The sequence below is a fragment of the Lycium barbarum genome, chromosome 12 (genome assembly GCF_019175385.1).
Source record: "Lycium barbarum isolate Lr01 chromosome 12, ASM1917538v2, whole genome shotgun sequence".
NCBI lineage: Eukaryota > Viridiplantae > Streptophyta > Magnoliopsida > Solanales > Solanaceae > Lycium > Lycium barbarum.
In genome coordinates this window covers 4124305-4141155 of record NC_083348.1, presented here as the reverse complement: position 1 = coordinate 4141155, position 16851 = coordinate 4124305, and the positions used below count along the sequence as shown (strand labels likewise).

Sequence of the window (16851 nt, the reverse complement as noted above, 5' to 3'; positions counted from 1 at the left end):
CCAAGACATGAAATATACCAATTCTTGACGTCGAACATTTCTTGTAACTTGTATTACAGTTCAAAGTGGACCATAAAATCATGTCATAATATCTCTCGAATTTTTCATATTGCTCTTCGGGAGCAATTTTGTGACATAATATAAATAATATTTCTCTTATACATATCTTCAATTGTAGGCACAACAGACTTATGAAAATATTACCACTTCTGGTGGTTACAAGCATAATTAAATTTAGTAATAACAAGGCTTAGAAAATACTACCACGTACAGTGGTCATATATTTTCTTCTACAAACTCTATGGGAGTTTAATTTTATCTTTTATGAAAAAATACACTCTATATGTATACATAGTAAAACCATGAAGAGTTCAGAGAAAGCCATCTTGAATGTATAAAGCTACAGTCCTCATAAAGAAGTGTGAACATGCTTTCGGACAATGAATGAGTTTAACAATAATACTTTGTGTCAGCTCGTAGCAATTATTTGGTCAAACTGCCTCTAATAGTACAAAACTGAATTTCAAACAAACCAAATTCAATACTTACCTGTTTCTTAATATTAACCCATAAAAATGTATACCTGCTATAGGAAAAAGATTATTGCTCTTCACACCAAGAGCCCTTATATGGCTTGGTGAAAAAGCTCCTTTACTGATATCTTGTACTTTCTTCGTAACAGAAAGATGTATACCTGCCATCTCTTTATTTCTCCGTAGCTTTGTAATTATACTAAACAATTAAAAATTGATCAACGAGATTCATTCTTACGTTCTCTTTAAATTGCTTCCTAACCTGAAATTAAATCAAAGTAAATGCTCAAAATGGTAGAGTCTCGTGCTGATAACGTGTTATAAAATAAAAACGATGTAATAAAATAAAGTAGCAAAACGGAGAGAGCATAAGAAGCAAGTGTAATAGTAATGCTTTTCTTTCTATTCTCAATTGTATATTTCCATCAATTTTATATGGCTATATATAAAGCCTTAAACTTGCAAAGGCAAGCTTTCCACAGTAGTAAACTTGCAAAGGCAAGCTTGCTACAGTAGTAGTGGTGGCCCACATGGTCAACCACTTAATTTATTCATAACAATACAAAATTTTCCATCATTTCTATAATTTATAAGCCAACAAGATGGGTACGAACACTGCAGTAAATTGTTGTACCAAGAGTAAAGTGAACTGTACCAAAAGGTTTAGGGACAGGGTCAATATGGTAATTTAAACTTATTCTAGGGTCAATATGGTAATTTAAGCTTATTCCTCTCTAAATTGAATAACTGGATACAATATATGCAAACACGAGTGTTCCACCAGAATATTCCTATTCAAACTTTCTACAACCCTATAGTCTCTAGCATTCCATATCTAAGCTTCTAAAAATAGGGCTCTGCGGTTAATCTCTATGGAAGGCCTATGTGCAATTTCAAGTAAACCTAAGCAAAAATTTGTTGCATGCACTGAATTTAAATTTCATTAACTGTTGCCAAGCCTTCCTGGTCCTTTTACTCTCCTCTTCTCCGTCTTCCCTTGTGTAGGGTTTTTGTTTCGTAATTTGTTTTTCCCTTTATTCTTGGTTATTGAAATTTAGTACTTAATTGTTTTTCAAATTGTTAATCGCAAGTGTAGGCATGTGCATTTACTTTGAGGAGAAAAGAAAGGAATCTCAAAGATGAGATGCAGGGAAGGAGCAGATGAAGCTTCATAACCCAAAACCCATCCATTTCCCGGAGAAATCGTATGTGGTATACTGCAGGTACGCCTAGCTTAATTATATAGTAAAAAAAAATATTTGAAATAAAAGTACGTTTACTATGTGTTTGACGTATAAATGTTGGTATTTTCTGACGGAATATGGTTTTTTTTAATCGTGTTGGTTTGTTATTTGATTGCATTTTCTTTTTCCATTTTCCGGTTGATAGTAGTGGAGTTGAGTTTTATGTGTTCACATGAAGTTGATTATCTATTGCTAGATAGGCCAGAAGCCTTAAGTTTGAAGTTCTTGCTTTGTGCAACTCTCTTGGAATTATGAAGTTTTGATTTTCATAGTGGAAATTAATTTTATGGCTTAGTGATGAAACTATTACTACCAAAAATCAATTCATCGTACTTGAGTTTGTAATGACCCGTTTGGTCGTTATAGTGCTTTTGACCCATTTACCCTCGTTGACCCTTCCCCGAGCCTTAGTGTGATTTTGACCCGCGGGGATTAGTGGCACGGTTCCCGAGGTGATTGGGCGAGATCTATAATGACTTATGAGAAGTAGAGCCTTAAAGTGAAAACAGTTGACCGATAGTTGACTTTTGGGTAAACAAACATTTTTCGGGAATCTGTCGATTCTGAGATGTCTGGAGGGTCGATTATGACTTGTTGGGATGTTCAGTTTGGTTTCCGAGGCACTTGGGAGCATTTTGAGTTATTGGTTGGAAAGTTGATATTTGACCATTGGGTGTTGACCCGGTCAAATATACGTCTGTTGGAAATTCTGAGACCACGAGTGAATCTGTAGCTTGTTTTTATGTGTGTTTACATGTCTGGTTTGCATTTGGAAGGTCTCAGATGATTGTCGGATTTTGGGAAGAAGTTAGTGAAAAACCAGCAAAATTGCTAGTGTCTGATGTCCTGCTGGGGCGAGACGTTGTTCGCCACAGCATAGCCGCCTCAGCTAGGCCTGGTCCTCTCTGGCGCAGGTTAGGGATTCATGGGAATCCACTCCAGCTGTGTGTGTGTCGCGGGAGTGGACCCCTTACCGCTGCGACGAAAAATGCGGAAATAGATTCTATTTAATGTTTGGTTAAGCCCTTTGATTTCATTTTCCAAATATTATTTCTCCTAAGTGTCTCTAATGCGATTTGAAGAGGTTTTAGGTGGATTCTTCTTGGGGTAAGTTTTTCTAACCTTGAATTCCTTTATTTACCTTTTCTAAGCTTGAATCTATTGTAGAAAATCTAGAGAACCAAAGTAAGAAGATGGGTTTTGACCTTTGCTTTACTAATTGAAATTTAGTCTTCCAATATGACATTAATTGATGGATTTGACTAATCTAAGCATGGAATATCACGAATTAGTAACCAATAGGATTGAATCTTCCTTTCTAGTTTAGAAATTGAAAGATTGAAAGTTAGGGCTTATACCCAAATTATGTTTTTTCTTTGAATGACGAAATTAATCAGTACTTGAGCTAATGTAGCAATTGGGGAGTAGAATTGAACTTCTAGAATGTTGAGTTACCTATTCCATCTTTGAAATACCCGTTATACCCTTGTGGGCCTGTTTCCCCTCTTTTACTTAGTTGATTTTCATTTGAATGAATGTATAGCAATATGGGTATTGTTGTTTCTCGTTTCTAACTTAGAATTCGATAATGGCTAGAATTTGAGTACTTGGAGGCTCTTCGGAAGGGCAAGTCTCAAATTTGATTGTTCGTGGCTCTAGCTCGGCAGCGAGGTAGGTTACGACTTACCTTTCGATTAGACTTCCGTTAGCGAAGCATATTTAAAAGTTAGTTATTGACGGAGAAAGCATGTTAAGCCTTCGGGTATGAAGTTGGGTGAATATTCTTAGGTTGGTATTGTTGACTGATTTGCGAGCTTGTTGCCTCTTTGTGATTTATTGGCTTGTTTCCATGTGTGTGATATTGGACTTGTACTTAGTTGCCATATTGTGATTATGATACAAATGTCTCTCACTTATCTTGAAATTATCATGGATAGAGGAAAGGACTTGACTTGGCATTAATATTGTGACATGTGTCCATGTGTGGCATGATTGAGATTGATATGATTCACTTGATATTGTTATTTTGCATTGCATTCATCCTCATTTCCATGATACATTGATATTACCTGTGATTGGTGCTGATGATTATAAGTGAGAAGGAAACATCTGTGATTCTTTGGACATACTTGATATAGTAGCCATCTCTGGGTTGTGTGCGGAATGACTAGTGGTGTGGAGGTAAAATCCAATTAGGTTGGTTCCATAAGATTTTATGTGGGCTTGTCTCCATATTTGCTATGCTTGTGACTTGTATTTGCATTCATCTCTCTCTTGATATCTCACTTATCATCGGAAATGGAAGGATAATGAAAATGGCTTGAAATTGTGAAGTGTACTTTATGACAGGTAAGGATAGGATCCTTGATATGTTTTACTGAACATATTCATTTCAATTTAGATAGGAATTAAATAGACAGAATATGTCAACATGTGCATAATCAAAGCAGTTAGACTAGGTCAAATCGCATGCTTCATGATATTAAGGTTGGTCTTATACATATAACACATACATGGACAAGCATAGACTGAAACAAGCTTTATCCAAAACAAAGATAGACATTTGAATATATCCTAAACTATCTTATTGGAAGGGCAACACTTTAGATTATGAGTTTATAACATTTGGAGCAGTAAGAAACAAGGTACACACAAGTTATCAAGAAAAACATAGAACCAAACAAGCACAGTACTCATATTTGCACCTTAGACCTCATCATTTTGACACAACAAGTTGTTCCTTACAACAGGATCCTTATTTCTTCTTCACCAGGGTCTTAGAGGGTCCCATGAGGTATCACTCAACATGGAGGAACCCCAGCAACCTAGGATCAGTAGTACTAGGCTGAGTTGAGGAACTCAAAGCCTTTCCTTACATTTCCCTGGCCCTAGGTAAGTAACATCCTTGCCTTATCACGCCCAAGTGACAACCTCCCAACCCTTTACCTTTAAGTGATTTAAACAGATTCCTTCTTTTATCTTAAATGACTACTTTCAGTTTAAACATGAGTTTATTCAACCAGAGCTTAATGACTCATATGCTCTCATATAGCGATAGACTTGATACAAAGGAAGACAAAAATGAACCTAAGAGATCAAACATCATGGTGGTTAATGCAATGACTAAGGCTAAACAACATGTAGGCATGAATAGGACTCAAGCTGAAACCAAACAGGACTACCATCTAAATCATGGGATTACATTGAGCAGAAAGGAATAACAAGTTAGGTGGCAATGCTTGTTGACATTTCACACTATACAAAATTTGTCACTGAATAAGTATATATCATTTCCTTATATTCAAACTAACACAATAATCTCCTAAATGAAACAGAGCTTAAATCTCAAATGGATATAAATACGTCATTCATCAGTACTGGATGGGAATAGGTCCTAATACTATTCACAATAGTTAACACAACCAAATCCATGTTTCAACAAAGTATAAACTAGACAAAGACACATGCAAACTGCTAACAAATGGATCTTCTCACAACATACGTTTATATCAGTAGTAGTCAAACAATCCAGGTAAATCTATGCTTGAGCCAACAGACATGAATTTAAACATAGACATATGAAGATATAGGACTGACCAGAATTAGTCATGAATCATGTTCAAACAAGATATGAATTAGACAATTCCTATTGAGCACATAATCAACTAATGCTAATTAACTTATACTGGAATAAACAAATAACAACATAAACTACAGACTAAGCAAGAAACCATATTAAGCAACTACATAAACACCTACTAATGGATAGGCTAATCTACCAAACACAAACAATAGCAATATCTAAACTAAACTAAAACACATAACTAAACTAAATTAAACTAAATAATCATACAAACACAAGCATATTAAAGAGGGAAAAAACTAAAAGGAAGAACATTTACCTTTTTTCTGTGCAGCCTTGGTCGAGAATGAAACTGGAATGCTCCATTGTTTCCTAACACCAGAAAACTCAGCCATACAAAGAAAGAAAAAAATTAAAATTTTTAGACTAAAAACTCGATTAGGTCAAGGTTTTAAGCAATGTTAGCAACCCCAGTTAAATTGAGTTTTTACTAAGTGAATATAAGGCTTGTAAGGTGTGTGTAAATGGTAGAAATGGGGTTCTTTATATAGAAGCCCACATAACCCCAATTCTTAGTTCAATTTCGATGTGGTACTTTCAGATTTTGTGAAGGATTCTTCTTGAATCCCTGTGAATCCGTGTGAACCAATGAAAATTGAAGCTTTTAGATAAACAATGAGACAAATATCATTAATGTTGTCCTTGTTTTGGACAAAAAAAAATAGAGAGAGAAAGAGGAGTTTTTACCTCTTTGCGGTTGAACCGCGATGGTGCAGAGGAGAGAAGGTGAAGGCAATTAATGCCTTTACCTCAAATGGTCAAACATAGATTGGGAAAAGGCGTCTTCACCTGAAACTTTGCCATCTTTGGCCATGATGACCGAAGAAAGAGACGACGACGCTAGGGTTTCAGGTGAAACCCTTCTCAACACACAAATAAGGTGTGTTTGGTTTAAGTTAGTGAAATAAAGGGGTCGTTGGGCCGGGTTGGTCCAGAAGTGGACTGGGCCTGGCCAGTTAAAAATGAAGAGAAAGGGATAATGGCCTAGATATACATGTATACCCCCTATACACATGTTTATATATAAAGGGACAAAAATACAATTAATCAAATAGTCAAAATTGAAAGCAATGACAATTAATCAAACATTTCAATTATAGCCTGATTAAAAAGATAACTAGTCTATTCTTTTTCAAATGTGACCAAAATGCATAAGTTGACTAATTATTGCAATTATAACCTTAATCATGCAATTGGACATTTCAAATATAGCCATAATTAACACATAACAATTAATTTAAATGTAACCACAATTAAGAACATAACCAATTGTAGTTAATATTGAATCACAAATGTAACTCTATAAAATTGAGAGGTAAATTGATTATTTCATTTAATTATTCAATCTTCTTGAATCAACGGAGTAAAATATTTGGCAATAATTTAAACAACTAACTGAATAACTGTTTTGAACTATTTTTTATTTAATTTTGAAAAAATACTTTAATATTAATGATAAAGTATGCAAAGTATTTTTAAATGACTTACAACATATAGTTGAACTCATTTTTCCAAATGAAATGGTAAAATATTATCGAAATAATTTTGTAAAAACCATTTTGATTTATAAAACACATATTTCACTCCGTTTGAGATCCAAGAACTTTGGGAAATTAAATAAAATTATTGGAGGGCCAAATTAAGTGTCAACAGTCATCGCTTCATCTTAGGGTCGATCAATGATGTTGTTGAGTATACGTGTTTTCCCATGCTCATTCTACACTTGCTGCACCTTTTTATGTGCAGGTTCTATTCCGAGTTCGAGTGGTGAACGAGTTATCGTTGATCGTTGAGGCATATATTTGGAGTTGTCTAGGTGAGTTGCTGCTATTTTTACTTTACGGACAACTGTCTAGACTTGTCTTGAGTATTAGTGGCTTTTGTACTTATGGCTTCCAGGTTTGGGTTTATGAGTTATGAGACATTATTATTGACTTATGAGTTATTCTTACTTTATTTCCTCTTTTATGATTGTTAAAAGACCTTAGATTTTGCTTGGGTTCACCTACGGGTTAGAATAGGTTCCCTCACAGCCTATTTGGGATTTTAGGTCGTGACAATTTGGTATTAGATTGTTACGTAGTTCCGGAATAAGGTTGATATTTTTCTAATAAAGAGACTGAGTCCTACGTGGACTGCCTACGTATCCCAACTCAGGAAATCAGGTTATTGCATAGTTCATGTTGCAAGGAATATAATTTGGATTTTCTATTACAAAAGAACATCGAACCCGATATGGGTTTTATGCGTATTCCGCTATAAGGGATAGGTCAGGTGTAGTTCAACTTACAATCAAACGATGTGATTATAAAGGAAATCTTCCTTCAGGAGTAGTATCTCTTGACAACGTCTGAATTGATAGCTTTCGACCACTCTTGGTCATCCATTTCTGCTAAAATGATTGCGCTTCCTGACAATACTGAACGACATCTGTCCCCTACCAATTTAGTGGGAATTTGTTACAGCTCGTACTTTTGTACGTTATATTCGTCGTAAGTTAGTTAAATTAAGCTCAGAAATTAAGACTATCTTTGAGGTTATAAGTTCTTAACTCAAGTTTAACAAGTGATTAGTAAGTGTCGTGAAGATCAAAGGCTAAACGAATTGAAGAAAACAAGTGCGTCAAATTTTGGAAAGCAACTGGAAGTGTCACGGATCGTGAAACCATTTCACGGCCTGTCAAAAGGTGGAAGAGCCACCGTAAGTTGGTGGCAGAAATTGGAATTTTGGAAGTGGTTTTACAGTGTGGATATACGATCCATATAGTGGTTATCCGGGCTGGGGAAATCTTGAACCCAATTCCTAGGGTAATGAATATGAGCGAAATTGAAATTCTTGGGGATTTATGCATTTGTGTATTGATAAGACGATTCGTAGAATGGGCCGTAGATTTGAGGCAGTGGAAACCTTTTAAGGTGTATAAAGCGGCGGTGCATCATTTGAACTTCATTTTCCATATTTTCAGTTCCCAAACACCTCCCAAACTCTCTCTAAAAGTTCCTATGTGAGCTAAGAGCATAAACCAAGGTAAATAACGTGAATCTAAGGTCGGGAATCTCATGGTGCTTTTGTAGATTTCTTCTTCTTCTTGGAGGGCTCTTTAAGGTGAAGTAATCTTAGATTGAGGGCTTTTATTGTGTCCTAAGGTATGATTCACCATCTCCTTCATGTATTGTGAAGTATAGGTTGGAAATCATATTGAAGTTATTGTAGTGTGGTGGACTATTTTGGGATGGTTCTTTGTGTGGCTGGCCGATATGAGGATTGACTTGAGAATATTGTTGTTATTGTGCTATGTACAGTAAGGAATAAGTTGTCCATAGAATCATCTTGATCGTTGTTGTAATACAAGCTTGTTGCTTGCTTCATCATAGTCCGGATTTTCCTTAGTTGATGATAACCTTATTGTTGTTGATTGTAGTTTGAAGACTTCGATTTGAGTTTATTGAAGTGTTCAAGAGATTTTTCCATAGCATTCCTCGTATGGTTATCACGACCTCGATATCTTATGATTATCCCTCATCAGGAGTCTTTACCCAATGTGTATGCTCGCTATACAGATAAGAGAGTAGAAAGCCTAGATATGTTATTGAGCCCATAATCAGGAGGACTTTCAGAAGAAAGGTAGCAAGAAAGAGTTATGCGTAGAGTTTTCGTTGTTGTTATCTTTCTTGTTTTATTTTTTTGCATAGAATATTTTGCTTATTTGCTGTGCTTTCCCATGCTTTTGTTAAACCATGACTCTAGAATTGTATAATACACCTGTATGTGAATGCTGGTTTACTTTGTGGAAATTTCTCATATTGTTCATGTTGAGTTAAATGCCAATCTGATATTTTACTTGTTGATGCTGCTTGTTCATTGTTCATCTATGTGAACAATGTGTTTCTTTTTAAAAATCGAAAAAATCGAAAAAACCAAATAACCGAAAAAACTGATAAAATTCTTTGTAAAAACGCAGATATGTGTCGCACACTGATGGGATGTCCGCAGGAAGACCGCAAGATTCTTTTATTGACCATGATGTCACCCGAAGATTAAGTTTAGAATAATTTTATTTAAATTTTAAGTATTTATGATTTTGTGGACCGCATGAATACTTCGTTATTGACAATTATTTCGTTATGCATTTTAAGCTATGGATTATATGAAAAATATCGGCATCGTGAGAAAATCGTTTGTGGGATGTCTTCAAACTTTCTATACCAGTGAAATTTTAAAGATTTTGAGTGGTTAATGACGTTTCTTAACTATTTAGGATTGAATTTGAAATCTGAATTTGTAAACTTATAGTTTAGGGCATTTTAGTAAACTTACCAATTAAAATACAGTACGATACATTCAATCCAAACAAAAAATATGTTATGACACAGCAGCAAACAATACAGTCCATCCAAACGTTGTATCTACAAAACAGCACAGTACAATACAATACAGTACATTATGAAACAATGAGTAACAACGTTCCAAATAGAGTGTTAGTATGGGTAGTTTTGTTCATTGTTTTTCTTTGGGTGAGTGGGCGGTACTCGAGATTAATTAAGCATTTAAGCGAAACATATGAAAGCAAATAAGTCACACAAAACATTTTATAAGATTACACTACGCGCGTTACTAAGCATACTAAACATTTGAAACATAAATGTGTCATTTGAATCAAACCATTGCCCTATAATCATTAATAATAATATCCTTCCCGAAGGGGTACAAAAGATAAAGTAAGGATAGTGCATAAAATAAATCAGCAAAAGTGTCCTCCGGTGATGGATGATGTAGCCCGATCCCGATCAGTCTTGGCTTTCTTCACTTTTCGGTCGATCAAACAATCATTAGTAAGCTCCAATTCATGTCTCAGACTTTCTATGATGGGCTCCGTCATGCTCAATTTTCTCCAAATACTTAGAATCTCTGTCGTCAGCTCTCCTTTTAATCGAACGGGCTCGGATCTCGACTTGTGAAAGCTTGTCTTGGACACAGCTATAGAGAATAGACCTAGGAGGAAGTGTGCCTTGTAAGTCGGCCCTCAACCAATCCTTATACTCCATAACACAAGCATAATGAAACCTAACTTCGGCTAAGGCATTAGGACCCCACAACATGCGACCCTTCCACTCTCGTATGCAATCCAAAGCTCTCGGTGGTCTGTCAACGTCATAGTCAATGATAAAATCCCCCATGCCTCCAATTTGGGGCATGACTTGAATTCTCCCAAATTATCTCAAGACCCCGGCAGGTGTATACAGACGAATTCCCATAAGTGGTAAGAATGGACACTTTCTTCCCTTAACCATGACTTCAGTGGACACGAAGTCGTGGAACATACATTGAATGCTTTCCTTCTTTAATCTAAAAAAGGTGAACGTCCAAATTTGTCTGTTTTGCTCTCCGAAGTTAGGGCGAAAATCCCGAAGACCATCCCTTTCGGCCGGCTTACTTAAGTGTTGTTCACCCCTAACCTTGATCATGTGCTTGAGGATCCATCATTGCAGGAGCAAGTTACAGCCTTGGAAGTATTTGTAATGATTCCGGCAGAGGCTCAGGGCTCGATACAAATCAGCTAGTATGATTGGGGTTATGTCAACATATTTGGTTTCCTCTTACTGGGTTATACCGTAGAATATGGCATGGGCGACCGAAATGACTCGGACATCTATGGCTAAGGACCGATCTTTAGGAAAAACCATGGTTCCCAGGAAGCAAATGGCGAAAGATAAAGGTCTAGTGGTCGTCCATTCGGTATAAGTCTTAAATTCCCCGGGATACTCTACAAATCCATCCGGGCTCCCAAACCTTTTGTAGAGCTCTTTAAAGGGTATGCTGGGGCCATGGGCCCAATTGGCGTAATTTAAAGAAAGCATTCTACAAATCTGGGAGTAAGTGGGTTTTTTCTGGGATTAAAACATTTTGGTCGAGTTTCTATCTTATTTTCAGGCCCGAGCCTATGCTAGTGAACACATCCCTAAACTCTTCTAGACTCGGCGTCATTTCGATGTCATCCCCTAATCTGAAAACCATTCTATCCCTATCCCTATCCCAAAATCCGGTAATCACCTCTATCAATTCCTTGCAAGCCGTCATAGTCATAATGGATGTTAAGTTCCCCAAGTGACATGAAATCCCCTTTTTCTCTTCCAAGGACATTCGGCCCCACCAAATACGCAGCAGCTCCGGTGTAGTCAAAACCATGTCGAAACTCAAGTCGATCGACATCTACAAAGTAGAAGTCAAGGTTAATCCCCCCCCCCCCCCCCCCCCCCAACTAAGTAATGATTTCATTCATAGGCATATTTACATGTTTTCAAATAGCTTTATTCACTACTCGGGTTGAACAATTGTCGGCCGTTGGGTGACCACACACCAGCTTAACGTTCAATGTGTTCCAAAGAAAGGGTGTTTCGGATTTTTTAGTGAAGGCAAGACCGTTATCCCACATGTCCCCTTTGAAACCATGCCTTTTGCCAGAAGTGACGGAGTTTATGATATAAAATGAATGACAGTTATAATTGCGGAATTTAAACACATAAAAAAATAAGTACAGTTAAAATCAACTTATATTGAAATCCTTATGGTTAGAAACTAGAAATTCCCCAGTGGAGTCGCCATCTGTTACGATTCGCTTTTACGCGGGTTAAGACATAAAAGTTACTACGAGGTTGTTGGTGCTCTAATTGGATTTAGTATTTTTTTTAGAGTCGCCACCTAATTTATTATGGAAAACTAGGAAAATCGGGTTTAAAGATTTTTTCAGAAAAAAAAATCTTTCGGAACAAAGTTCGAGGTAAGGGTTCTGGTGATCCCCTAGGGAAGGTTTTACGCACCCTAGTATTAAAGATCCATAGAATATGGTTGACCTACGAGCCAGGCCTCGACATCATCTGCTGGAGGGAAGCCTTGCTGATTTATTGCTTTATATTGAGCCCTTTGTCGGCTTCATCATCTTTGTAATCCCTTCGGGAAAGATATTTTTATTACTATTTATTAACTAATGATGATTTTTCGGGGGCAATGGTTCACTCTCACAAATGGCACTTGCATGATTCAATCAATTAGGAGAGCCTTAACTCAAAAAGGTTTTAGAAACGCGAATAGTATAAATATCTGCCAAACTACATGAATTCTTGCTACGTGCTTCACAAGCCTATTTGCTATGTGTATTAACATGTATTAAGGCTTAAATACATTTGGTATGATGATCTAAAACTACATACCAAAAGAAAAACCAAAAGCTTAAAAATTTACCCAAATTTATCTCCATAAAAGGTTGACTTACAATGGCAAACTAAGGAGAACAAGAGACGCGGACTCTGGGAGAGATAGCGGAAATGCTGAGAGACAAGGTGCTACAAATGGAGAAGAACTTCCAAGAAATAAGGAGAACAATTAAGGAAGTGTACCGACTGCTAGAGATGGTGGGGAACCCGTTAGAGGGCATAACCACAGAACAATACTACGGGAACGTCCCCGAAGGAGTAAGGGATTTGGTACTGAACTATATACCTTTAGAGAGAAGGCCTATGACGCCTAGAGAGGAGACTCTTGGAGGAGTGAATGAAAGCCAAGGAGTTAGATCAGACTATTGGGTAACAGAATCAGACCCGCAAGAGGAGTCGGAGCCTCATCAGGGAGCCTTCGAACTCGTTGAAGAAGGAGACGCAGAAGAGGAAGAAGAGGAGCCTCAGGATATGAAGGAGGAGAAATTAGAGCCAATTGACATAGAGGCTGAGGGGGAGGATGAACCATTTGAGATGTTTCATGAGTTTGCAGAGGAGGAGAATGATGCCAACAAGGAATCCAACTACTATGCCCCAACCAACGAGGAATCCGACTTCTATGCGCCATCACCCATGTTGGTACCTGCAACCTCCACTATGGCATTAGAGAATTTTGGAAGGGTAGGCCTTTCTGAACCTGCTTGGTGGGGAATAGCCTTCAAAGCCCATTCCTCCCCTTTCAGAGTGGCTCCAAGGCCTGTCACCTACAAGGAGGTATATGAAAGGATGGCTGCCATAGGAGTGCCTTGCACAACTTGGGCTAGGTTGCCACCACCCAAGTTGGTATACGCATATAAAAGGTGCCCGTTCCACCGTAACCAGGTTGGTCATACCCTGAACGAGTGTCGGGGTTGAGGAGAAGAATTTGTAGCCTGCTTGATGATAGAATCATTGGGACTTTGTGGGGGCCACACACCCTACTAGTCCATGAACCCATTATCCCTAGAGAAGGAGTCATTGCTGGCACTCAGATCTAGCGATATGATTTCACGATCTTCGAGGAATCATACGCCCGCATATTCTCAACTCTGGCTAGTCTAAGGAAAATTACACCCGTGGAACGATGCCCACGAGCCCGCGCCATTAGTGCCCAACAGGAACAAGTTTTGCTTGTATCATACAGGAGCCATGGGGCACGACATAGAAGAGTGCCACACATTCAAGTTTGAACTTGAACAAAAGATCAGTACCGGAGAGATCTTGGTTATCTTACCACTACAGTACTGAGATGGAAGGTATATAAGAGAGCGGGTTCGTAAGGAGAACGACTCGCGGAACTACATTTTTGGGTAGATATTAGGTGTTCCCCATTTTTGCATATAAAAAGTTACCCCCTCCCCCATAAATAATGTAAGGAACCACGCCAACCTGACGTCCCTACGGAGGGATATGCGGGAAGCCCTAGCTGGACCTGGTCTGGGAATGTCTTTAGCTAGGTTTAGCTTAAAGGATATTTAGGAAAGATATATATCCTTCTTTTCTAAAAAGAACTACGATAGGGTCTGATTTCCCCTAGTGGGATACTTAGGCAGTCTACGTAAGACTCAGCCCCTACATAATATAAATTACAATTTCCCCCCATTTGTTCAAACTTCTGTAACAAGGAAGGGTTTGCCAGAGTAAGTCAACCCTAAAGCCCATTGGACCAAGATCCACCCAATCATTAAAAGCCCATAAACATTCAAACCTTTAGAACAAAGGATGAAAAGTGTTCAAGATTTATATATGACTTTATGTGCAATGTGCGCTTTAAATATCAATATGTGATATCTTGCTTTTATATTTTATATCAAATAACTAACTTTATCTACGGTTGAGTTATTCTTGTCTTATAGAATGAGACGAATTAGCGCAGTACTAAAAGCTGGCATACTTCACAAGATCCAAAGCCGCATACTTCACAAGATCCAAAGCCACGTTAGCATCCCTCACAAACAAAGGCAAAGATAAGATGACTGGTACCCCCGATAACGAAACTGATCTCGCTCTATGTGTGATAGAGATGCCCAAGACTAACAAGATGTATCATCTCAAGAAGATGTGATTGCAACATTACTGACTACCGTTATGACGCTCCAAGAAAAGGTAGCCAGGAATGAGGCAACAAATACGGGCAAGGACGCCTCGACAGAGGAAAGAAGGCCTCCCCCTCTATACCCTTTCCTGAGCTCACCAATGCCGATCACTTCCCTATATACCCCCCAGGAACTATCCCGCCTCCACTAAGCTCCACCAACCCAAACCATGCTGGTCCTTCTTACCGCACTCCTCCACCAACAAAACACACTCAAATCCCAGGGACCACTCACTCAGTCCCTTCTTACCAGGTTCCTTATCCTGTTCTCATTAACCTGGCAAGCTAATTACATGCTCCAGCTCCACCAACTAGGCAGACCACCACTGCCCCGGTCAACCATATCACCCACCAGGTCTCATTCTTTACTCCCAACATCCCCAGTGAATGATCTCCAGGGCATAAAGAGGCCTGGAGAGCCAAACGGGATAATCGGGAAAGAGATATGGGGAAAAAGATGGAGGAATTATTGGAGAAATTAATAGGTCTGCAAGAAAGGCTACAGGCCTAAGATATGATGACCTGTGCATGCATCCAGATCTGGACCTGCCAGAAGGGTTCAAAATCCCAAAGTTTGAGATGCTCAATAGGACAGGGAATCCTAAAGCCCACCTCTCATCCTATTGCGACCAACTAGTCAGAGTAAAGAAAAACGAACCTCTAATCACGCGACTATTCAGTTGTAGTCTGATCGGAGAAGCCGTTGAATGGTTCGTAAATCAAGATATGCTTTAATGGCACACCTGGGAGGACATGGCAGAATCCTTCATGGAAAGATTTCGCTTTAATGTCGAGACGGTACCAGACCACTATTACCTTTAAAAGGTCAAGTATAAATTAACAGAAAACTACAGGGAGTTTGCCAACAGGTGTAGGGCCGAGGTAGCCCGTGTGCAGCCGCCAATGTGTTAAGGAGAACTAGTCTCTGTGTTTATCAGATCCCAACAGCCCGACTTATACGACAGAATGCTATCCATGGCTGGAAGATCGTTTGCTGAATTGGTCAAAATGGGAGAGGCTATAGAAGATAAGCTCAAATCCAGGAAAATAGTCAATGTCTTTAACAAGGCATCTGGACAAGCTACTGCAGGAATCTTCCGCAAGAAGAAAGAGGACGTGGCAAGCATATCCCACATTCCAAACCCAATACCAAAAGAACCACAATCCACCCACATAACTACACCCCTCATAAATTATCCAACGCCTATGTATTACGCACAATCAAGCTTCACCACTATTGTACCGGCTTACACAGCTCTGTCTAGTGTCTGTGTGCCCCCTCCCACTAATCAAGCACCACCTCAAAAAACATTACCGCCTAAATAGCCCACCACAAGCATATCAACCACCTCTGAATTACCAAAATCAACCGCCAGCCCTTACATACAATGCTTCACGTCCTGCTTTCGAGAAGAGGCCGGTAAGGGAATTCACAACGCTTCTCGAGCCTAGGGCTCGGCTCTTCGAAAGGCTATTAGCCGCAGGCTTGATTTAGAAGGTCCCACTAAAACCAGCACAGTCGGGAAATAGATTTTACAGGGCTGATCAGACCTGTGCCTATCATTCAGGAGGAAATGGGCACAACACAGAGGACTGTATAAATCTCAAGCACAAAGTCCAAGATCTGATCGATAAGAGGGAAATAATCTTGCAAACCGCAACTCCCAATGTGAACATGAATCTGTTGCCTAATCATAGAAACAATGGAGTCCACATGAGGATTGGGAAGCTTGCAAAGCATTAATCCCCAGAGCGGTCGAATCCCTAGAACACACAGTAGCCTCCCTTACGCTCCAGGAGCGTCTAAATTTCAAGGTTCTGGTCCTAGCGCCAGGAGCCACGAAAGCGACATCGAGGTTCAAAACCTTGATCCTGACGCCCGTGGTAACACAGACGGCACAACAAGTTGCTCCCACACCCAAAAAGCCAATCATTATACAAGTAGCCATGACTTAAGGCATGACTCGCTCGGGGAGGTGTTACACTCCTAAAGAGTTAGCTCAAAATGCTACAAGGAAAGAAAGCACCTAAAAGAGGGCAATAACTGAAGTAGAAGTTGAGGATTTCTAGCGGCGCATGCTGCCAA

The 16851-nt window shown here is 38.8% G+C and overlaps 2 long non-coding RNA genes across 4 annotated transcripts; one reads left to right on the top strand and one right to left on the bottom strand.

The window, feature by feature from the left end:
• Positions 1–386: 386 nt before the first annotated feature.
• LOC132623319 (uncharacterized) lies at positions 387–6389 on the bottom strand. Its single transcript, XR_009576196.1, has 2 exons — positions 5680–6389; positions 387–795 (listed from the first exon to the last, which is right to left on the bottom strand). It is a non-coding gene; the product is annotated as an uncharacterized LOC132623319 (long non-coding RNA).
• Positions 1323–9549, top strand: LOC132623320 (uncharacterized). 3 transcript variants are annotated; one of them, XR_009576199.1, is made up of 6 exons: positions 1323–1534; positions 1630–1756; positions 3374–3448; positions 4551–4669; positions 7167–7236; positions 9382–9549. It is a non-coding gene; the product is annotated as an uncharacterized LOC132623320 (long non-coding RNA). The 3 variants fall into 3 exon arrangements; XR_009576197.1 differs by lacking the exon at positions 4551–4669; XR_009576198.1 differs by lacking the exons at positions 3374–3448; positions 4551–4669.
• Positions 9550–16851: the final 7302 nt, after the last annotated feature.